At 45.2% G+C, this 24,740-nt stretch overlaps 1 protein-coding gene across 3 annotated transcripts in view; it reads right to left on the minus strand.

Annotated features, from left to right (window-relative positions):
• The window catches only part of PIK3R5 (phosphoinositide-3-kinase regulatory subunit 5), a 74,903-nt gene that overhangs the window by 39,963 nt on the left and 10,200 nt on the right, over window positions 1–24,740 (minus strand). The gene's annotated exons all lie outside the window — the stretch shown is intronic.

The raw sequence follows: 24,740 nt of genomic DNA on the forward strand, positions 1-24,740 counted from the left end.
TCCCTGGTGGCTAAATGACCTTCCCATGATCATACAACTGCAAGCAGTTCAGGCAGAATTTGAAACCAGGTCTATCTGACTCCCTTCTACCCAAGTAATCATCTGGAAGAATACTGAAAGACAGTAAGATGCATTATATTGCCTTTGTATGTAATAATTATAACAGCAGCTAATGCTAACTGAGGGCTTACTATGTGCCAGCACTGTCTAGGTGCTTTCAGTAAATTAATTCACTGAATCTGTTTGAGGTAGATATACTCTTTCCCCCATTTTCCCATTTTACAGATGAGGAGACTGAGGCACAGAGCTTTCTCTCCCTGGTAAGTGAGGCTTGTCTTTTCTTGGCATGATCTAGGCAATTTACCTTCTCTGTATACATAAAGGAGCTGGAGACGGGCAAACAGAAATTACTGCCAAGATGGGGAACCAGAAACAGACTATAAGAATGTACCAAGGCATAGACTCCAGGCAGCAACCAAATTCTATGGATTCCTGGGCTAAACCATGGGCACCTGGCCTTGGAGACTGTTTAATCCTGCGTGCATGCTAAGTTGCTTCAGTTTGTGTCCGACTCTTTGTGACCCTATGGACTGTAGCCTGCCAAGCTTCTTTGTCCATTGGATTCTTCACACAAAAACACTGAAGTGGGTTGCCATGCCCTCCTGCCATGCCCTCTTCCCAACCCAGGGATCAAACCTGCATCTCATTACATCTCCTGCTAATGCAGGAGGGTTCTTTACCACTAGCACCATGTGGGAAGCCCCTGTTTAATCCTGCCGCCTTTCAAATTCAGAGCCTGTCTTGTTTGCCAGCAAATACTCAAGGAGTAATAAAACAGCAAATGAATGCAAATGTAGAGACTCCAGAAAGGCCAATTACACATATACTGGCAGATTTCTGATTTTTTTTGGATGTGGAAAAAGATTGTGGTTGTGACAAATCGCATTCATTACAGCTGCTCACTTTCTGCAAAACCATTTCCACTTTGTAAAACAGACACAAATATTTCATAGTTTTGGGCAGAGAAGATTTTACGGAACACTGAGACCTCCAGATGCTCTGCTATTGGAATAAATTTGAGACAGATTGTCTAATTCATTATATCATCCCTTGAACATCTTTTCTTCCCTCTCAGAACCAAGACCACTTACTACCAATCTTCTCTCCATTAATCACCAGCAGGTGATTGTTCTCAGTCACCAGCATGCTCATCTTCTTCTGCCTTCTTTTTATGCTCTTTCAACTTTTGCCCAATTATATATGAAAAAGCTCTGTCCTTCTCTCTCTATCCCATTCATAAATGGTGGTAGTGGTTTAATTGCTAAGTTGTGTCTGACTCTTGTGACCCCATGGAACTGAGCCCGCCAGGCTTCTCTGTACAAAGGACTTTCCAGGCAAGAAGACTGGAGTGGGTTGCCATTTCCTTTTCCAGGGGATCTTCCCAACCTAGGGATCGAATCCAGGTATCCTGCATTAGCAGGCGGATTCTTTACTGAGTGAGCTACCAGAATATGATTTGTTAGTTCTGGCCAGACTGTCATGAGGTACCCCAACCCCTCCCCAACCACAGGTGGTATCTGAGAAAGCCAAGTAGGGAGCCAGGTCTTGTATCCACACTGGTAGTAATAAGCCCCCTCCACCTTCATTTCTCCAGGCAAGAATACTGGAGTGGATTTGTCATGCCCTTCTCCAGGGGATCTTCTTGATCCAGGGATCGAAGCCGTGTCTCTTAGGTCTCCTGCATTGGTGGGCAGGTTCTTTACCACTAGCGCCACCTGGGAAGCCCATTTGGTATCAGTGGAGTAGTAATGATGCACCCTTGCCCCGCCCAGCAAGGGAGGTATCAGTGGAGGCCTAATTGTGAAGCCAGAATTCCCACTCCACCCAGTAGAGAAGGAAATGGCAACCCACTCCAGTATTCTCGCCTAGAGAATCCTGTGGACAGGGGCGCCTGGTGGGCTGCTGTCTGTAGGGTCGCACAGAGTTGGACACGACTGAAGCGACTTAGCATGCATGCATGCACTGGAGAAGGAAATGGCAACCCACTCCAGTATTCTTGCCTGGAGAATCCCAGGGACAGAGGTGCCTGGTGGGCTGCCGTCTATGGGGTCGCACAGAGTTGGACACGACTGAAGTGACTTAGCAGCAGCAGCAGCAGCCAGTGGTAATAAGGGCGCACCTCCTCAATGTTAATGGAAGCTAAGCATGGAACCTGGATTTATACTCTCACCTGGCAGTAAAAAGGTGGTTCCTTCACCCCACCCCCCAGCCCTGCCCCTCTTTCCCTTTCAGGAACATGTTGGAGAGAAAGTCAACAAAGCAGATGTTTAAATAAGATCCAGCACCTTATAACTCTTATAACAAAATACCCCAAATGTCCAGATTGCGATACAAAGTAACTAGTCACATAAAGAATAAGGAAGATCTTAAAATGAATAAGAAAAGGCAATCAGTAGATGCCAACCCCAAAACGACAGACATTAAAAATATCTGAAAAAGATTTTAAAGCAATCATCATTTAAAATGCTTCCATGAATGATTATAAACACATGAAAACTAGAAGTCTCAGCAAAGAAATACAAGAGGTAAATTAAGTACCAAATGGAACTGAAAATATATAATAACTGAAATAAAAAAGCTCAGTGGATGAGTTCAACATCAGAATGGAGGGGATAAAGGAAAGAACCGATGAACTTGAATACAGAACAATAACGTTATCCGATCTGACCGACAGACAGGAAATCAAATGAAAAATGGACAGAGCCTCAAGGAAATGTGGCTATACAAACAGATCTAACATTCTTATCATCTGAGTCCCAGTGGTAGAGGACAGAGCTAAAAAAGTACGCCAAGAAATAATGGCTGAAAACTTGGCAAATTTGGCAAAATACATAAAACAACAGATTCAAAAAACTGTGTGAATCCCAAACAAACAGAGCCAAGAAATACACACCAAGACCCAACACAATCAAACTCTGAAAAACTGAAGAGAAAAGAAAAGTCTTAAAAGCAGCAAGAGAGGAACACCACCTTCTCTGAAAAGAAAAATAATTCAAAAGACAGTGGATTTCTGGGCTTCCCTGGTGGCTCAGTGGCAAAGAATCCGCCTGCCAATGCACGAGACATGGGTTCGATCCCTGGTCCAGGAAGAGCCCACATGCCACGGAGCAACTAAGCCAGTGCACCACAGCTATTGAGCTTGGGCACCACATATAAGAGAATCTGTGTCTTGCAACCAAAGATTCCGCATGACGCAACTAAGACTCACCACAGCCAAATGAACGAATGAATGGGTACTAAGTAATTAAATAAAAACTCTTTATTTAAAAAATATAGATAAATCATGATAGTCTCAAACTAAAAACAACCAGATCCACCAGGAAGAGAATGGATAAACCAATCATTTGATACATTTATATGATCCATTACTACTTGGTGAGGGAAGGAATTAAAAAGAGCAAATTACGAATGTGTGTAACAACATGGATGAATAATAAAAATGTGCAAATAATCTGGACACACACACAAAATAGATGTTCTATGGTTCCATTTAAGTTTTAGAACAGGCAAAACTAATCTGTAGTGAAATAAATCAAAATAGTAGTTGTCCCTGGAAGGCGTAAGGAGAGATGACCAGGAATGGGCATGAGAGAACTTCCTGGGATGATGAAAATGTTCTGTATTTTGACAGGAGTACAGGTTACATAGGTGTACATATTTTCTGTAACCCATCAAACTGTACAATAAAACTTGTGCATTTCACTATATGATAAACCAAACCCCAGGGACTTCTCTGGTGGTCCAGTGGCTTAAGACTCCGAGCTCCCAATGCAGGGGCCCTGGGTTCCAGCCCTGGTCAGGGAACTAGATTCCACATGCTGCAAAGAAGAGTTCGTATGCCACAACTAAAGATCTCACATGCCTAAAGAGAGATCAAAGATCCCGTGTGCTGGCACAACCAAATAAATAAATGACATTTTTTTTTAAAGTACCTCAATAAAAATAGTTTAAAACTCACACTATATATAAGTGTCTAGAATAAATCTAGAAAGCTTTCTTAGCCTGACCAGCTACCTGTGAAGGAGGAAACAGAACAGGCTCTATCTTGAAAGCAGGACTCCCATTTTGGGCTGGACTATGGACTTTGAGCTTTATGCCCAGTACCTATGGAAAGGACATACCAACTGGAAAACCAGGCCCCGGGAAGGAAGAGCCCCAGGGCTCTCCTTTGCTAAAAGAATACCCTAATTATCTATGTAACCGAATAGAAGCATACATTCTATTATGCTTATTGGGGTATGACCACAGACCTATTGATAACTGTTGTCCAATGTTAACTACCTAGGCTTACGGCATATGATCATGGGTTAACTTTGATTGTATCTTTCTTTTTCCTTTGTTCAGACTAGTTTCAGGGAACCTTATATACTTAGGGTATATAAGGTTTTCACAAAAACTGGTCGGGGTCCTTGGCTAAGAAGAGACTCTGCCTTGGGCCCGCCGGTGTAATAATCTGCACTCCACTATCTGCATTGTCCTTCTGAGTGAGTTTGTTTCCCAGAACACGTGGCTACAACATCTGCACCCCACTTTTCCTTTTCAAAGATACACACTCTCTGCTCAGGGTGGCCTGTTATCCTTCCAGTCTGGTTGATGCATTTACACACCTATATAACACACCCTTTCCCACCCTCCACATTTTCTTCTTAAACTCACAGAATCAGAGCAGAATTGCATATCTAACTATCATTCCCTCCCTGCTGCCTAAGCTTTTGAATGGTTTTCCGCTGCCTTAAAGCAAAGTTTAACCCCCAACCCTGCTTACAAGCCTCTGAGGGGTCTGGGCCCTTCCTCCTGGGCCAGTCTCACACCCCCACCTTTCTTCTCCCTTAGAGACTTCTTCCTGCCTGTGTTCCCTCCACTCAAAACATTTCCACCATCTTCCCTGCTTTTGATGTGGCTTTTTTTTTTTTTACTGTACCTTCCCCCAAACCCTGAGATTCCTTTCTTTTTTTAACTGAAGTCTAGTCGATTTACAATGTTATGTTAGCTGCAGGTGCACGCTAAGTGACTCAGTGATACATACATATGCGTCTATTCTTGTTCAGACTCCTTTCCATTACAATGTGGCTCTTAACAGACATTCTTCTGTCTTCCTCTTACAAGGTCGCTTTGCCTCTAGACGTCAGGCTGGTTTGGGTGCCCATCCCCTCCCCCTCTGCTTCCCCATCGTCTGCGCTTCCTCCGACAGTGGCCCGTCCTTCATGCACACGGTTCTAACCCCAGCTCCTGGTGCAAGACCGGGGCGGAGTCTCCCAGGACAGTTGGGTGAGTGTGCAAGACACCTAAGGCCCCACCCCAAATATGTAATCCTGAAGCTGTGACCCTACGAGACACCAGAGACACCCGGGATATTCCTCAGGCCTGGAGGGGAAATCACACCTCTTGTAACTTCTCAATGAGTCAGTACTGGGAGGGTGGTGTGGATTGAGTCATACTGGCCACCCACGATGCGGGGCAGGTTGCCTAGGAAACCTGCTTCCTCCAGTATTTCCTCTAACAGAGGCTAAAGGGAGAGATTCGGGTCAGAACCCAGGCTTTCCAGGAGCTGTTCCTAAGGCCACAAATTACTAACACAGGGCTGTGTTTGATATTACACCACTATTGATATCTTTCCTTCTGGACACGGTTCCCTCCCCGGGCTCTGTCCCCATGCTAAAAAGGTAACCCCCTTGGGGAAGGTTTGCAGCAGGAAAGCGTAAAAACTCTGAGCTACTGGACAGTTCCTGGCAGGAGGAGTGGGGCTCACAGCTGGGTTTCAGTTGAAGATCAAGAAATGGCAAAAAAAATAGAGGGGATATATGTACACCTGGAGATCCAACCAGACAATCCTAAAGGAAATCAGTCCTGAATATTCATTGGAAGGACTGATGCAGAGGCTGAAGCTCCAATACTTTGACCACCTGATGCGAAGAACTGATTCATTGAAAAAGACCCTGATGCTGGGAAAGACTGAAGGCAGGAAAAGGGGATGACAGAGGATGAGCTGGTTGGATGGCATCACCGACTTGATGGACAAGAGTCTGAGCAAGCTCCAGGAGCTGGTGATGGACAGGGAAGACTGGTGTGCTGCAGTCCATGGGGTCGCAAAGAGTTGGACACGACTGAGTGAATGAACTGAACTGATACGTACACCTATAGCTGATTCACTGTGCTGTATAGCGAAAGTAACCCAACATTGTAAAGCAACTGTATTCCAATAAAATTTTTTAATTTTTTTTTCTTTCTATAAACTTTAACTTTCTTAGAGGAGTTTGAGGTTTACAGGAAAATTGAACAGAAAGTAGAGACTTCACATATATCCCCCTGTCTGCCCCACCTCTCCCCAGGGCTTCCCCTATTATTAATATCTCCCATTAGTGCAGTATATTTGTTACAACTGATGAACCTGTATTTATCCAACAGTATTATAATAACTAAAGTCCACAGGTTAGTTACATTAGGGTTCACTCTTGGTGTTGTACATTCTACGATTTTGCCAAACACAAAAGGTCATGTATCCACCATTACAGTATCACACAGAATAGTTTCATTGCCCTAGAAATCCCCAGCTCTCATCCTCCCCCCCCCCCACCCCGTGGCAACCACTGATCTTTTTACTGTCTCTAGAGTTTTGCCTTTTCCAGAAGGTCATGCTGTTGGCCTTTTATCTTACGTAGACTTTTCAGACTGGCTTCTTTTACATAGCAACATGCATCTGAGTTTTCTCCACGTCTTTTCATGGCTTCATAGCTCATTTCTTTCTATTTCTTTTCATTTTCTTTCATTTCTTTCTATTACTAAAAAGATATTCCATTCTATGAATGTTTCCTGGTTTGTCTATCTATTCACTCGCCAAAGGACACCTTGCCAATTTTTGGCAATCAGAATAAAGCTGTTATAAACATTTACTTGCAAGTTTGTGTGTGGACGTAAGTTTTCAACTCGAGTAAATATCTAGAAGCACGACGGCAAGGCTTAGCTTGCTTTCTAAGAAACCGCCAAACTGTCTTTCAAAGTAGCTGTGCCATTCTGCATTCCTACCAGAAATGATTCAGAGTTCCTATTGTTCTAAATCCTTACTAGCATATAGTGGGATCAGTTTTTTGGGTTTTTTTTAGCCATTCTAATAGGTATGTACTTGTATCTCCTCGTTGTTTTAACTTCCAATCCCCTAATGATATACGAAAAGAAAAAGTGAAAGTGTTAGTCGCTCAGTTGTCTCTGACTCTTTGCGATCCCATGGACTGTAGCCCACCAGGCTCGTCTGTCCATGGAATTAGCCAGGCAAGAATGCTGGAGTGGGTAGTCATTCCCTTCTCCAGGGGATGGAACCCAGGTGTCCTGCATTGCAGGCAGTTTCTTTACTGTCTGAGTCACCTGGGAAGCCCCAATGATATACGATGTTGAGCATTTTTTTATATGCGTATTTGACATCTGTCTATCTTCTTGTGAGCAGTTGCGATCTTTTGCCTACTTTTCAATTGAGCTGTTTATTTTCTTATTGTTGAGTTTTAAGAATTCTTTGTATATTTTAGATATAAGTCCTTTATCAGATAAATGTTTTGCAAATACTTTCTCCCGGTCTGTGGCTAGTCTCTTCCTTCTCTTAACACTGTCTTTCACACAGCAGAAGTTTTTAATTTTCAAGAGGTCCAGCTCATCAAATTTTTTTTTTATGTATCATGCTTTTTGTATTATATCTAAAAACTCATTGCCAAGGTAATCTAGGTTTTCTCTTGTTATCATTTAGGAGTTTTATAGTTTTTCATTTTGCCTTGAGGTTTATGATCCATTTTGAGTTAATTTTTTTGAAAGGTTTAAGGTATGTATATCGGCTTCACCAGGGACTCCGTGGTAAAGAATCGGCCTGCCAAAGCAGGAGACAGCAGTTCAATCCCTGGGTCAGGAAGATCCCCTGGAGAAGGAAATGGCAACCTACTCCAGTATTCTTGCCTGGAAAATCCCATGGACAGAGGAGCCTGGTGGGTTACAGTCCATGGGGTTGCAGGAGTCAGACATGACTGAGGGACTATGCAACAACAAGGTACATATACAGATTATTTTTCTTTTTTTGTATGTGCATGTCCAATTGTTCCAGCACCATTTGTTTTAAAACTATCCTTTCTCCATTGAATTGCCTTTGTTTCTTTGTCAGAAATCAGTTGTTATATTTTAGGCTCTCTATTCTGTTTCATTGATCTGTCTGCCTGTTCTTTCACCTGTATATGCTGATTTGTTAGTTTGTTTTACACTACCTTTCCATATAAACTTTAGAATCAGTAAATTTTTCGAATTTTGATGGGGATGGCATTAAATCTATAGATTAAGTTGGGAAGAACTGGCATATTGAGTCTGCCTATCCATGAACATGGATTATCTTTCCATTTATTTAGATCTTCCTTTACTTCATTCATCAGACTTTTGTAGTTTCCCTCATGTAGATCTTGTGCAAATTTTTTGGTGCTAAATGTAAACAGCATTCTATTTTTAGTTTCAAATTCTAGTAGCTCATTGCTGGCACACAGGAAAACAATAGATTTCTTTGGATAAATCTTGTATCCTGTAACTTTCCCACAGTAGCTTATTAGTTCCAAGAGTTTGTTAATTCTTTGGGATTATCTGCATAGACAATCATGTCACATGTAAACAAAGACAGTTTTATTTCTTTCTTCCCATTCTGTGTAGCTTTTATTTCCTTTTATGTCTTACTGCATTAGCTATGACTTTTAGTGAATAAAAAGAATAAGAAGGGAGAGCCTTACCTCATTTCTAATATTAGGGAGAGAACTAGCTTTTTACCTTTAAGTATGAAGTTAGATGTAGAGTTTTTGTAAATATTCTTTACCTAGTTGAGAACAATTCCCCTCTATTCCTAGTTTGCTGAGAGAACTGATCGTGAATGGATGTTAGATTTTGTTGAGTACTTTTTCTGTATCTATTGATAATCATATGATTTTTCTTCTTTAGCCTATTGATGTAATGGATTACATTAACTGATTTTCACACATTGAACCAGCCTGCATACAAGGAATAAATTCCACTGAGTCACAGTATATAATTTACATAACATAAAATTCATCATTTTAAAGGGCACACTTCAGTGGTTTTCAGTATATTCACCATGTCGTACACCCATCAACACGATCTAAATCTAGAAAATTTTCAACGTTGCAAAAAGAAACCGCATGTCTATTAGCAATCACTCCCCATTCTCTGCTCCCCTATCATCTGACAATCACTCATCCACTCTCTGTATCTATGAGCTTCCTTATTCTGGAATTCTAGACTTTTCATAGAAACGTAATCATACAGTATGCAGTCCTTTTTATTTTTGACCGTGCCATGTAGCATGTGGGATCCCAGTTCCCCAACCAAGGATCGAACCTGTGTCCCCTGCATTGGAAGCACAGAATCTTTAACCACTGGACCACCAGGGAAGTTCCCAGTATGTGCTCTTCGGCATCTGACTTTTTTCCACTTACTTAGCATGTTTTCTAAGTGCATCTATGTTGCAGCATGTAAGAGTACTTATTTCTTTTCATGACTGAAAAATATTCCATTGCAGGGATGTATCACGGTTATTTCTTGAATACTTCAATTTAGGGACCAGGATTCATATTGGATACCTGAGGACTACCTGCTCCCAGTCCAGAGCAAAAGAAAAAGATGAAAGGCATTAGCCAGGTGTAAAGTTTTCCCTTCTGTATGAGAGATAAGAAGAAGTGAACTTAGCTTGGAATTTCCTCTGTAATAAAAGAGAATCCTGCTTGCGTCTTATGGGCTTGAATCAACCACTGCCACTGTCCCCAGCTACTACCCATCATGCTTCCCACTGCCTGCCTGGCATTTGCACGTAAAACAATCCTTCAAGGTAGACTTTCTTCTACCTCCATTTACAATAAGGAAACTATGACTCTGAGAGATAAAGTGACTTTCTCAGGGTCTACAGCAAGGATGCCAAATCATGTCTGCAGAACACCAAAGCCCTCCTTAGCTGTCAGGTAACACCTAGAATTTTTTTTTTTTTATGATTTTTTGATGTGGACCATTTTTGAAGTCTTTTATTGAATTTATTACAATATTGCTTCTGCTTTATATTTTTTGTGTGTGTTTTTTTTTTCCACCAGGCATACAGGATCTTAGCTCCTGCATTGGAAGGTGAGGTCTTAACCACTGGATACCCAGGGAGTCCCCAACACCTAGAATTTTTTACCTAAATGCTCTGATAGTGGGACTCCTTAACTGTGTTACACCCTAGAGCCATTTGGCAATTTGCAGAGGTCCACAGACATCCCCCTTCACAATAATGTTTTAAACACACAAAATAAAATACATGGGACTGCAAAGGAAATGAACTGCATGGAAATATAATTGTCAATTGTTTTCAGTAATCAGACTTTTAGTAATCAGACAGGATTATATTTGTTCTTCTCATTGCACATTAAATAACAAGATCCAACAGTGGGTCAAATCATTAGTATCACTTTGAAGTAGTAAAAGGTGTAAACGATGTTTGCGGTACCTATAAGAACTGCAAAGCGATATGAAAACATCTGGATTTCTACTGGTGACCAAGTCACGGGAGCTACTAATATGACTCTAGTTTGCTGCCTACATTCATCACGGCAGGAAACACTCAACTTCAGTTAGAGGCGGGTGACAATAAGGATGTCTCATTTTTCTCATCCCAATTCACAGACCCCTGGATAAGAGTCTCTGCTCCCCAGCAGCTATGGGACCAGGGGGAATGGGAATGTGGGCAACAGAGGAGGGAGGGGAAGGGAAGGGCCCCCCTTCCCCACGGAGTCAGCTGTAGCCCCAGGATGATCAGGAGTCCCCGTGTGAGGAGGGGCCACGTTCCTGTCCACTGTCCTTCCTGAGCTCCAGAATTCCTCAAAACCGCTTCTCTTCTGGGAAGCTCCCTAAATAGTCTTTCAGTTTCTCAGACTGGTTCCCATCTTAGTCTCTGTTTTACCATTCTTATCTCTCTCTGGACAGTTTAATGCCTTTTCAAACAACACCCCTGAGAGGTTTGGGGAGTTTCTCATCTCTCATATCACACTTCTCATATGACTTCAGAAGGGCAGCCCCCGGAGAAGGGGAGGCCCCACTGCAGGCGTGGTGCAAAGGTGAGAACCCAGGGCAAAGTCCAGCAATGGTGGGGGAGGGGGGCGCCTCCCAGGGCAGAAAGGTCTCGCCTCGAGGGGCTGCCTGCAGAGTGGAGGACAGTGGTCAAGTTACATAACCTTTCTGGACCTCAGTTTCTTCAACCATAAAATAGGAGACAGGCCTCTCCATCATGGTACCTTAAGGGATGAGGAACGGAGAGCAAGAACGTTCAAGTACACCTCTAAACCAAGAACCAGGCATGCTCAGAAGCTCACCTCTGCCAAGATGAGGCCTGGAAAAAAAACTCACCAAGGGACACTGGGAAGCAGAAACGCTTTCTGGTGCTTTAACCATCTCTCAATGTACAAACTGGGCTTCCCAGGTGGCACTAGTGATAAAGAACCCACCTGCCAATGCAGGAGACATAAGAGACACCCAGTTCAATCCCTGGGTCGGGAAGATCCTTTGGAGAAGGTCATGGCAACCTACTCCAGTATTCTTGACTGGAGAATCCCATGAACAGAGGAGCCTGGCCAGCTATAGTCCATGGGGTCAGAAAGAGTCGGACACAACTGAAGCAACTTAGCATGCAAACACAATTTACAGAATGACCACAGCCCCTGCCCCTGCATTTCTGAGACACAGTCAGGGAGGGGATGACCTGGGGAAGAGCGGGACCCAGGCCTCCTCATCCCCTCCCCGTTCTTCCTGTTTAATCAAGGCATCCAACCTGGGGGCCCTGGAGAGGTCCCTCCCAGCCTCTGTATCTCCATAGATAAAATGACTTCTGAGGACCCCTCCAGCCCTAGTCTGATCCATGGGGAATGAAGGACTTCCTGTCCCAGCCACATCGCCCCCCAGTGTCAGCAGGAGGACAGCTGCCCCAGCAGGTCCCCGTGGGCAGAGCCCACTCTGCTTTCTGTCTAACCACCACGATAAAGCTGGGGGACGGGGTAGGAGCAGAATGGCAGGTGCAGGGGAGCCAGACTGCCCAGAAGCACGTGCCTGAAGTTACAACATCACTAAGATGCGGCACCTGTGTCCGTGGTTCCCTGGACCCGCTTCCTCCCTGCAACAGTGATTGGGGGTGGGGGGAGGTGGCAGAAGGCAAGAGGGAGGGAGAAAGAGGATGCACTGGACTGGGACAGGGGGGAGGAAGGTCAAGGGGAAGGCTTGAAAGGCTGGGTGGAGCAGAAATACCCTTAAAACGTCCTGAGACTGAGACGGATGAAGGCGGCTCGAAAACAAAAACAAAAAAGTCAAAATGTACACCGGCAGCCCCAATGTTTCCTGTTTTTCTAACAAATCACCAGTGACTTCCAAGAAAAGCGAGCTGTGCTACACTCGGCCCTGGGCACAGCCGCAGAATTTGCACATCTGGCCTGTGCTTCGAGAGCGGTCCCGGGCACAGGATGTGGCAGAGCCGCCCCAGAGATCTGCAGCTCGAGGATGCTCAGAGGCGGGACGCTGCCTGGGAGACAGGGAAGCAGAAGGTCCAAGGGGCTGAGAGGACCCTTTCGGAGGATGCACGTAGATGGGCTGTGCCATGCTCGTCTGAATTCCTGAGTCTGGTCAGGAGCGTGTGGGGGCTCCAGGGAGCAGACAACCCAAGAACCCCAGGCCACCATCTCTCCCCAACCCTGCAGAGACCCCACTGAGCCCCGCCAGCAAACCTCCCCTCCCTCACTCCCCTACAGGCAGGGCTGGGTAGGAGCTGTGGATGCAGGGAGGGAGACAGAAGTGCGCCAGCCTGCATCTGCCCTCAGGCTTTATTCCTACTTGGCTGCTACCCAGGTTCGATCCCTGGGCCGTGGAGCAACTAAGCCCATGTGCCACAACTACTGAAGCCCACATGCCCTAAAGCCTGTGATCTGCAAAAAGAGAAGCCGCTGTTGAGAAGTTCATGTTCCGCATGAGCAGCCCCGGGTCTCTGCATTTAGAGAACACCGACGTGCAGCAACTAAGACTTAGCATAATCAAAAATAAATAAATCTTAGGAAAAAAAAAAACTCAGTTGCAGGTTGTAACATCATGACAAGTCACTCCTTAACATCATATTGAACCATATTAAATAGGAACAGATATCAACATGATCATATGGCTCAATCTACTATCCATCGGCAGACGAATGGATGAGAAAGTTGTGGTACATATACACAATGGAATATTACTCAGCTATTAAAAAGAATGCATTTGAATCAGTTCTAATAAGGTGGATGAAACTGGAGCCTGTTATACAGAGTGAAGTAAGTCAGAGAGAAAAACACCAATACAGTATATTAAGGCACATATATGGAATTTAGAAAGATGGTAATGATGACCCTATAGGCAAGACAGCAAAAGAGACACAGATATAAAGAACAGACTTTTGGACTCTGTGGGAGAAGGCGAGGGTGGGAAGATTTGAGAGAATAACATTGAAACATGTATATGGTTCAATCTAATATTTTACCATGCATCCCTTAAGGACAAGGACATTCTCTGACCTGAGACCATTATCACACTGAGCAAAAGAATGACGTTACATAATGCCATCTGCTATGCCCCAGGGGTGTGAATATACTTGCAGAGCACCAGCTCTGTGCCTGACTGCCCACCTGCCCTGCATCTTGGGGAACCACCTCCATTCAGAGGCCAAGCATTGGGAGGAGAGTGTGCTGCTAGTCCTAGCAACCGTCTTACCCTGGGAGCTGATGCTGGACAGGGTACAAAGCAGACATCTGAAAATCCACCACAGCCCGGTGACAACATAAAATGAGAATTCCTCCCCAGGGAAACAGAAGACAAGTCATGAGGCTTATTTCCCAAAGACTGTCACGGCACCTCCCATCCCATGGCTTCTTCTACAACGTAGCCCTGACACTTCCCCAAACAAGAGATGGAGTCTAATTCCCTCTCCTTAAACCTGGGTGGGGGACTTCCCTGCTGTGTGCGTGCGTGCTGAGTCACTTCAGTCGTGTCTGACTCTTTGTGACCCCATGGACCGTAGCCTGCCAGGTTCCTCTGTCCATTGGATTCTCCAGGCAAGAGAGAACCCATGTCTCCTGCAAGTCTCCTGCATTGCAGGCAGATTCTTTACTGCTGAGCCACTGGGGCTCACCCTATTGCTTTTGGGTAACAAACTACCCCAAAAGTAGTGGTGGAAGATGTTAACCATTTTTTAAAAAAAACATTTATTTATGTCTGCCCTGGGTCTTTGTTACTGCACATGGGCTTTCTCTAGTTGCCGTGTGTGGGCTTCTCATTGTGGTGGCTTTTCTTGTTGTGGAGCACAGGCTCTAGGTGCATGGCTTAAGTAATTGTGGTATACAGGCTTAGCCTGTGGCATGTGGGATCTTACCAGACCAGCAATCGAACTGGTGTCCCCTGCATGCAAGGCAGATTCTTAGCCACTGGACCACCAGGGAAGCCTGAGGCTAACCATTTTAATATGCTCATGGATTCTGTGGACCAGGAGTTTGGGCTGGGCTACTGGGGATGGCTTGTCTGTGTTCAGTGATGTCTGAGGCTTCAGCTGGTAAGACCTGAACAGCTGGGGACTAGAATTACAAGTCAGAAGTGCCTGCAAGTGGCCTCCCCATGTGGCTTGGGCTTCCTCACAAAATGGCGACTTCCAAATGGGTAGTCAGATTTCTTACTCCACGACTCAGAGCTCTAGATGCAAGTCTTCTAGGAAATGAGGCAGTAGCTGCATCAGCTTCATTGCTTCCCTTCACCTCCACTGTCATCTATCAGTTGAAGTGGCCACAAGCCCATCCAGGTGTTGGTTTTTTATTTTTTAATATGTATTTATTTGGCTATGCTGGATCTTAGTTTTAGCACACTAAAGTTTCAGGATCTTTAGTTGCAGCATGTGAACTCTTAGTTGCAGCATGTGGGATCTATAGTTTCCTGACCAGGGATCAAACCTAAGCCACCTGCATTGGGAGGACAGAGTATTAGCCACTGGACCACCAAGGAAGAGGGCTTCCCAGGTGGTGGTAAAGAACCCACCTGCCAATGCAGGAGACATAAAAGATGTGGTTCAATCCCTGGGTCAGGAAGATCCCCTGTAGGAGGAAATGGCAACCCACTCCAGTATTCTTGCCTGGGAAATCCCATGGACAGAGGAGCCTGGTGGCATGTGGGCATGGGGTCACAAAAGACTTGGACATGACTTAGTGACTGAGCATGTTTGCACATTACAAGCAATAGTATCTGGAACATATATATCTGGCATAGGCCCCACACCCTGGTAGAGACCATGCCACATGACCAGAAGGCACTGGACTATGTGTTCAGAAGAGCCCAGCTGGAACAACTGGAAAGAACATTACTCAGACATGGGTGCCATCTGCCAGGCAGCTCAGACAATCACAGCAATTCAGAGGTGCAAGGCCCATAGTGGTGTTCAACCTAAATTCACTTACTCAAATAAACTCCTCTTATGGAGTGCAGATGACCACAGGATGTTGGGCTGACCAAAAAGTTCGTTCAGGTTTTTCCATCATATCTTACAGAAAACCCAAACAAACTTTTTTGTCAACCCAATGCTTTGCTGGATGCTATGGTAGATACAAACATCACTGATACATTGCCCTTTTAGATACGGACTCTTGTTGAGGCCAGCATGGAGGTGGCCACATTCTGTGAACCAGAATGACCAGGGCAACTTGCCAGGCACACAGCAGCTTCAGGACCTTGACACCTGCTATTCCCTCTGCCTGGAGTGCTCTGCTCCCAGATGTCTACTTGGCTAATTCTCACTCCTCCTGGTCTTTATGGTACGGTCTTAATTTGGACTTCTGGTAAACCCCACCTCTGGCACCTGGTGCTTCATTTTTCCACCTCTCTTATCACCACCTGACACACTATTCATGTTACTTAGTATATAAATAATAAACCATAATGGGCTTATTGTTTGTGTCTCTCCTCCAGCCCCATTAGAATGTCACTCCATGAGGACTAGGAAGAGTGCCCGGCACATATTTGCTGAGTCAATGAACAAATAACAAATGAATAAGTGAATGACCAAGAGGTTTCAAGAAAGGTAACAGAAGAGAGAAGCATGTGGGATCACACACATCTAGCCTGACTGAGACAAGGATGCTGCTTTCCTTGTATGAATAACAGAACTGGGTCATCACAAGGCCAAGGACGGCCAAGGGCATCAACTGGACTTTAACCCAACTTTAACCCAACTTTAACATCAACTTTAACCCAAACTTCCTTGGGTTAAAACCAGGCCATCTGAGAAAGCCTTGCTCCTCTGATCATCTCATCTCTTAGAAGGGCAAGGAAGCAATGAGGAAAAATAATAGTGTGTCTTGTGTCTTTAATTCTGACCAAGAATAACGGGAGGTTTGTAAAATAGAAGACAGCAGGGAACACGGGGGGAAATGACCACATCATCTCAAAGTGTGGACTAATCCTAGCAGAAAATGCTGGAGAGTCAGACCCACATCTTAGACTTTAAGGAAGCAGGCTCCTAAGAGGTCAGGAACCCAAGAGAATGGCTTAGCAGGAAGAAAATTCTGAAAATTAAATTGGAGGCAAGTCACAGAGTCTCACGAAAACAAAGAGGGGGATGTCAGGGGCCAGTGTGACCTCTTGGGGCATACATAAAACGGGGAAGTGAGGACCCCAAGTAAGATGGAACACTGAAGATCGAGAGTGAGCATGTCACAAAAGGGAGGCTGGAGAAAAACACAGAAGACATCAAGAATGGCCTGGAGAGTTGTGTTTAGAACCTAAATCCAAAGAGATTAGCCTGGCCATTCAGGACAGATTGGGGCATAGTTACAGATGCTGGAGAGAAAACAGAACTGCTCCATGGCTAGTTCCTCCATTTTTTTTCTCAAGGAGAATAGTATCCTACCAGAAAGGATGGATCAAAGATGGCTTGTTCAGTCAACAGCAAGTATGTATTGTCTACTATTTGAGGGTCTTACTAGGCACTGAGGAGGGGAGGGGTTCCAGAAATCTCAAGGCGTTCACGATCAGAGGAGAAGATGAGGTCCAAAGGTCACCAGGCAACGTGGTAGGACCACCACCAAGAAAAAAAAATTATTAAAAAGACAGGATAACTTGATAGAAAAATGGGCAAAAGACTTGAATAGACCCTTCCCCCAAAGAGGATCACCAAGTAGTTAGTAAATATGCCAAGGTGCTCAATTTCATCAGTCACCAGAGAAATGCAAATTCAGACCATGATGTGATGCCACCAGACCCACCTGAATGGCTGAAACAAATAAGATGGGCGTGCCCTTCAGGAGGTGAAGCACCTGACCCCTCACAACTGCAGGTGGGGTGTGAACTGGTCCAGCCACTTTCCAAATGGAAAGCACTACCTACCACGGCACGACCTGCACCTGCCACATACGACCTGCACCTGCCGTATAACATGGCAATTCCACCCTTCGGGTACATGCTCAGAAGATACACACCAGAAAGTTCAGAGAGGCACCATTCAAAAGAACCTCCAAGTAGACCCTTGGAGGTAGGGCATCTCCGTGTAGGTTTATAAGACACAGGTACGGTGGAGGAGGGACAAGGTCAATTAGCAAAGCTTCTCCAAGAAGGTAACTCCCAGTGGCTAAGACTCCAAGTTTCCACTGCAGGGGGGCTCAGGTTCAATCCCCGGTTGGGGAACTAAGATCCTGCATGCCGCACAGCATGGCCAAAAAATAAAAATTTTAAAAGAGAAGGTAACTTCCGAGATAAGTCTACGGAAGAAGCTGCCTTGGGATTCAGGCACAGGGTGAGGAAATGGACAGAATCAAGAAGTATAGACAGCTTGGTTTCTGCAGGGAATGCCCAGGCATTCAGAACTACTGGAGAGTAAAGGGTGACACAGGTATGGGGAGATAAAGATGCCCAGGCTGGGTGGCAGCCTGTGAATGGCCTTAAATGTCAGGGAAAGTGCTTAAGGGTTTAGTCCAGTGCCACGTGGAACTATGGCCAAATTTTCAATGGGTGAATGTCTCACTGACCTTGGAATTTAAATGATCACACCAGCAAGGGGATAAAGGGGAGCCTGTGGGGAGACGGGTCGGCTGACACAAAGGGCTCTAAAGTCAAAAGCCACTGCTTAAAATGAGTTGAGGATGGCAGATGAGTATAAATACCTCTCAGAGTCATAAAGAAACTTGAGGTTGTGAAAGGGAACTGCTACTGATACTCTTTGAAGGATCAGAGAAAATGAAAGATGTACGAGAGAAGGACAGGATGAGATAGAGAAAGACAGGACAGACACAAGAAAAGGCTGTCACAGTTTTGGAGAACTTAACAGAAGTAGAATCTTGGAAACTACAGTCTCAGAGTCTGCCAGCCCCCATGACATCATTCTCTATGTGTTAAGAGGTGTTATGTGTTGTTAAGAGGTAGTTTGTGAACAACATTCAGGGAAGGATCCAGGGACCACAAGGAAATGGATTCACTAAAAGGGGGTGACTCAAGAAGATGCACAAAAACAGCCTATCTGAATTTCAGCAAGTTCTGCTATAGGCTCATGACTGTGTAAAAAAAAAGCAAGTACAATAATCACAAGATAAATGGACTCACCTCTGGCTTAAGAACCTCACCCAAGAGAGCCAAGGGTCTTCATTTGTGGGGTCACCTCTCCTAAAATGCCAGAGAACTCTGCTTTTGGTCCTTTATAGCAGTGGTCCCCAGCCTTTTCGGCTCCAGGGACAATTTTTCCATGGACCAGGAGTGTGTGAGGTGGGGATGGTTTCAGGATGATTCAAGTGCGTTACATTTATTGTGTGCTTTATTTCTATTATTATTACATCAGCTCCACCTCAGATTATCAGGCATTAGATCCCGGAGGTTGGAGACCCCTGCTTTATAGCATGTCATGGTAAAAACTGTGGTAAATATAAACAACATAAAAGTTACCATTTTAACCATTTTAAACTATACAGCTGAATGGCATTTGGTACATTCACATTACTGTGAGACCATCAACACCATCACCTCCAGAACTTTTCCATCTTCACAAACTTAAATTCTTTCCCACTGAACACTAGTTCCCCACTCCACTCTTTCCTAGCCCCTGATAATCACCATTCTACTTTCTGTCTCTATGAGTTTGACTGCACTACGAACATCACAAAGGTCGAATCAGACAATATTGTCTTTTTCTGATGGGTTTCTTTCACTTAGCATAAAGTCCTCAAGGTTCATCCATATTATAACATACATCAGAATTTCATTCCTTTTTGAGGCTAAGTACTATTTCATTGTACGTAGAGATGTCATTTTGTTTACTCCATCTTTTAGAATAGTATGCCATTTTATTATTAATGGTTTTCAACAAGGCTTTGAAGGTAGGCTTTTGTACAATGGAAGGGATAAAGAACTTTTATATAACATTGAAGAGTCAGAAAGATCTCAAACTAGTAAAGTTCAGATGTGGATTGAGACTCATAACTGTCTTTCCATATCCATTCTCCCTTCTTCTATAGTAATGTAACTTTTAGAAAATTTAGATTATATTTCCCAGATTCTCTTGTAGCTAATTGTGGCCATTTGCTTACATTCTGGCCAATGGAATATAAATAGATGTTGATAAGTACAATTTCCAAATCATGCTTTTAAAAGGGACAGGCGTGTCTCCTTCTTCCTCTTTCTTCCTCTTGCTAGCTGGAATGCAAACCCAATGGCAATTGCTAGAGCAGCCATCATGCGCCATGAGATGAAAGCTACATGTTGAGGAAGACAAAAAGCAACAAGATAGAAGGAATGTAGGTGATCTATGAAGTTGTTGTGTAAAGACTGGACCACTTACGCTCAGACTTTTACATGAAGGAGAAACAAAGCTCTATCATGTTTAAGCCACTATCATCTTACGTCTCTCTGAAATAACAAAGAAACCAATATACTAACTAATAGTTCAGTCACCACACAGTTATCTAAGAAGCACAATTGTATTTGTTTGTCCATTACTGTGTCATTTAGATACAGCTGGTGGGATTTTCCCCAAATTTGTAGGCCATGTTTTAAGGTCTGACCTTAAATAGAGACCACACGATGTACCCAAAATTCCCTTATAAAAGGACATATCATAAAAGCTGAAGTCATCCTCCTGAGAAATAGCACTGATTTCCCATACAGTGTGCCCACCTCTGTGTATCCCACTCTAGGGGGAGCAGCAGTAATTGAGTTATTTAAAGGTCAGACATTCTTCAGAGCAAATTGGCTTAACTAGCTAGTACTAAAGCAACTCAAGTTGAGAGGGTATTGTTTTGGTAAATGATTAGAGATAATCTCTTCCTGGTGATAAGAAGGTATCCCGAGAATAAAGTATAGGTGTCACAAAACTCTTCCTCCCTAGACAAGATCAAACAGTTTAGTGAAAAATTATGTCCTCCAAACAAAACTATGGAGATAACACAAAGATCATTGATTTCCCGGGAGTAGGGGGAGAAGACTAGACAAGGCACAGAGAAATTTTAGGGCATTGACAATACTCTGTATGGGGTGTCCCTGGTTGCTCAGCTGGTAAAGAACCAACTTGCTAGCATGTAGGAGATGCAAGCGATGCGGGTTCGATCCCAGGGTCGGGAAGATCCCCTGGAGAAGAAAATGGCAACCTGTTCCAGTATTCTTGCCTGGGAAATCCCATGGACAGAGGAGCCTGGTGGGCTACAGTCCTTGAGGTCACAGTCACACATGACTGAGCACACATGCACGCATGCAATACTCTGTATAATATTATAATAATAGATATATGTCATTACATTCATAAAATTCATAGAGTGTAAAAACATCGAGTGAAACCAAAGGTAAACTATGGACTTTGGGTGATTATGATGTGTCAATGTAGGTGTATCCATTATGGCTGGGATGGGGGCAAGGGTGGGAGTGGGGATAGGAGCTTGAGATTGACATGTACACACTACTATATTTAAAACAGATAGCCAACCAAGATCTATTGTATAGCATGGGGAGCTTGGCTCTATATTCTGTAATAACTGGAATGGGAAAACAATTTGAAAAAGAATGGATAATTGCATGGGTGTTACTAAATCACCTTGCTGTATACTTGTAACTAACACATCATTGTTAATCAACTATACTCCAAAATGATAGGATGGAAAAAAAAGAAAAAGAAAAAAACTATACTCCAATATAGAATATTGAGTATATTCCATAATGTCTTGAGTATATTCCATAATGTTCCAATATTTCATAATGTGTTATGAAAAAACCCAAATGAATCTTCTGGCCAACCGAATAAATAAAAAAAATTTTTTAAATGTACATTCATCCTTGGTGTAAACCAACATGTGCCCATCTGATGAGTGATGTTGATGATGTGCGGGGCAGGGGGTGGGGGTAATATGACAAATCTCTGTACCTTCCTCTCAGTTTTGTTGTAACGTTAAACGATCTAAAAAATTAAGCCTTTAATTAACAATAATAATAACGTTCCCACCTCCAACTACTGAATAGGTCTTAGGAGCAAGCAGTCAATGAGAAGTAATCTCATCTCGGAAAATGATGGGTGGGTAGGGGGAGGAGGAAAACCGGAGTCTCTGAGAGGACTGCATCCTGGACTCAGCCATGGTGCCAGCCCAATCCTTCCACAGTCCCTCCACAGGAGCCTTGAAGGGAAACCAGCAGAGTTGAGGCTTGGTGCAAGAAGGGGCATTCTCAGCCACTACATCCATCTCAGGGGGGACGCAAGACCATGAGAGCACCTAAAGGGAATGGGAAATTGGTGGCATCTCCTTCTGTCTCCATTGCACCCAGTACTCGGCCCAGTATTGAGGGCTTCCTTCTGGCAGTTTCCGCAGAGCTCCACCATCTTGTTTTTCTGGCCCACTAGGGTGCCTCCTAGAACGACCTCCTCTCCCAACCCCCAAACGTTACCTCCCATGCCTTGGACCTGAGGTCGGCAGCCTCACTCGTTCAGAAATACGTTGTTTTTCTTGATGCCACATAAACCTCGTCCTCGCTCAACACAACCTCTCACCTCCCTTCTCAGCCCCACCCCTCAGGCCGACCTCTGCCACTTTCAAGTAGGAGGTTTGAGTATCAGATTCTTCGAGGGCTGTGTGCGCTTGTTTTTCTTGCTTCGCGCTTTAGGTAAACCTCCCTACACAGACCAGAATTATCGCACCGTGATGCGCAGGCCCACGTGTTGACGGCGCGGGCGGCCCTAGCACCTCTGCCCTGCTGGGGTGCAGCTTCTGTTTCGCATCTTCTCTCTACTGGGTTCGGACAAAGCAGTCACCAGAGAGGACAGCCTCAGGGCATCAGAAGTCACCTGGTGGGGTGAACACCATCTTTGGATCGCCTGCTCACTAGAGAGAGGACACAGGGTCCCCCTGTCCCCAGGCCCAAAAGAGCGCAAGGCACGTTCCCAGACCTTTCCAGGCGCCTATGTCGGAACCCAGAGACGGGGGCCCTGGACACAAGCCCCTGTTCTTGTGGGTGCCATGGCGGTGGGGGGAGGGAGCAGCTTCGGCCCCCTCGGCCCATTTCTCTGGTGGGTGAGGAGAGGGGCGTCACTTGCCATGTTGAATGAACTCGGAAGCACAACTGGAAGCTTCTCTCTCCTGGGGAGGCCTTTCCACTACTCTCTCCTTACCCCAGAAAGCCGCCGCCTTCTTCTTTTTAAAAAATATTTACTTTTTTTGGCTGTGCTGGGTCTTCGTTTCTGGGCAGGGTCTTTCTCTAGCTGGGGAGAACAGGGGCTACTCTTCATTGCAGTGGCTTCTCGCAGAGCACACACAGGCTCTAGGCGCACAGGCTCAGTAGTTGTGGCACCCGGGCTGAGTTGCTCCACGGCATGTGGAATCTTCCTGGACCAGGGATCCAACCTGTGTCCCCTGCATTGACAGGCAGATTCTTAACCACTGGATCACCAGAGAAGTCCCAGAAAGCCTTCTTTCCTCACCAAAGCAGTAAAGAAAAAGAGAACCTTGTCCTTGTTTACCCTGCTTGGGCGTGACCAAGGGAATTTCTTTTCCCTCTAAAAGGTTCTACCTTAGACTAGCTGGGCTGCACTTACGAACAATGCCTTAGAAGTTGTAAAGGGCGATGTGCAAATTAATTATCAGTCACATTTAATTTTCTCCCGGTTCAAAAACCTGAGCTCGTTCCATGTTTTGCCCTTGGCTTCCTCGAGGGTCAGTATAGCCAGACACCCCACCTTGGTATGTCTGAAGAATCCCAAGAAATCCTCCAAGCATTTCTTTGCCCCAGTGCCCCTGAAGACACAGCTCCTGATTGCCCCACAGTCAGCCTGGTAGGCGGGACAGGAAGCCCCTCTGCCTTGTAAACACCAGTGTTGCAAACAGACACTTCCCCAGGCTCCTCTAAGGTGGGGTCACCAGCTGGGAGTGGCTTGTTTGGGCTTACCAGGGGTGCCCAGCTGCTGTCTTGAATCTGCATAACTTGGAGGGTGGAACAGTTTCCCAAGGATGAGGGGCTTAGCAGCTGGAGTTTACCAGGGGCTTAACCCGTCTGAACCCCACCTGCCCACCCGTCCCCTCCACCAGCCTGTCTTGCCCATACTGGAGTGCAGAGGCCCAGGACTTTGCCCCTTTGAAAGCGAAAAGTGTTAGTTACTCAGTCATGTCTGACTCTTTGTGAATCCATGTACTGCAGGCCACCAGGCTCCTCCGTCCATGGAATTCTCCAGGCAAGAATACCAGAGTGAGTTGCCATTCTCTTCTCCAGGGGATTTTTCCAACCCAGGTCTCCTGGATTGCAGGCAGATTCTTTATCATGTGAGCCACCAAGGAAAACCAAAAGGGTACCCTTACCTCAGATGGGACCCACAGAATCCAGGGAGATGCCTGAGAATGCATTCTCAGAGGTTGACTGAATCCCACAAGGCACTCAGATGCCTGATCATCAGCCACCGGGGCTGACCCAGACTTCCTGTGTGCTGGGTGCTCCACCAGGCAAACATTCGTTCACCGAACATGAACTGAGCACCGCCAGACTCTGGCCCCTCAGCGGGGAGCTGGCGCTGTACAAGATGGTTGGAAAGTTTTCCTCACCGGGAGGAGAAGGGAGAAATAAGAATACCCATCAGGTCTTGGAGAGGAAACTGAGTCAGGCCATCTGGCTGGAGGAGAGAGTGTGGATTCACGGAAAAGATTCGAAGAACAAGACTCGGCTTTGAAACTCCAAACACAAGACCTTGGACTTTGGACTTTCTCTAGGAGGCAGGTGGCACCAAAGGCTTCTGAGCGTGGTGACAAAAAGTTTCATTAGAAGAATCTCCTGGGGGAAGCGAGGAAGAGAGCAGGGTCCAGAAGGCCCATGAGCAAGCCTAGGATGCTGGTGACGAAAGCTGAGTTGGGTGACAGGGAGTACTATGGGGAAGTGAAAAGAAGCAAGAACCAAAGGAAGCGCCATCAAAGCTGGCTGGAGAGTGGGGGACAGGAAGAGGGAGGGAGCACTCAGAGGTGACTGCAATGTCTCCACTCCAGACCAGGAGTCTGGTTTCACTAGAGATCCCCAAATGGGGAAGTCTGGAGAGGAAGCCTGCGACGTGGATGAAGAGCTGGGCTCCAGACTTGTGTGTTGACGTCGAAATGGTAAAATCGACCAGCATGGACTTGGAGATGAGGGTCTGGGTGAAGGAG

This window comes from Cervus elaphus, chromosome 5 (genome assembly GCF_910594005.1).
Source record: "Cervus elaphus chromosome 5, mCerEla1.1, whole genome shotgun sequence".
Lineage (NCBI taxonomy): Eukaryota > Metazoa > Chordata > Mammalia > Artiodactyla > Cervidae > Cervus > Cervus elaphus.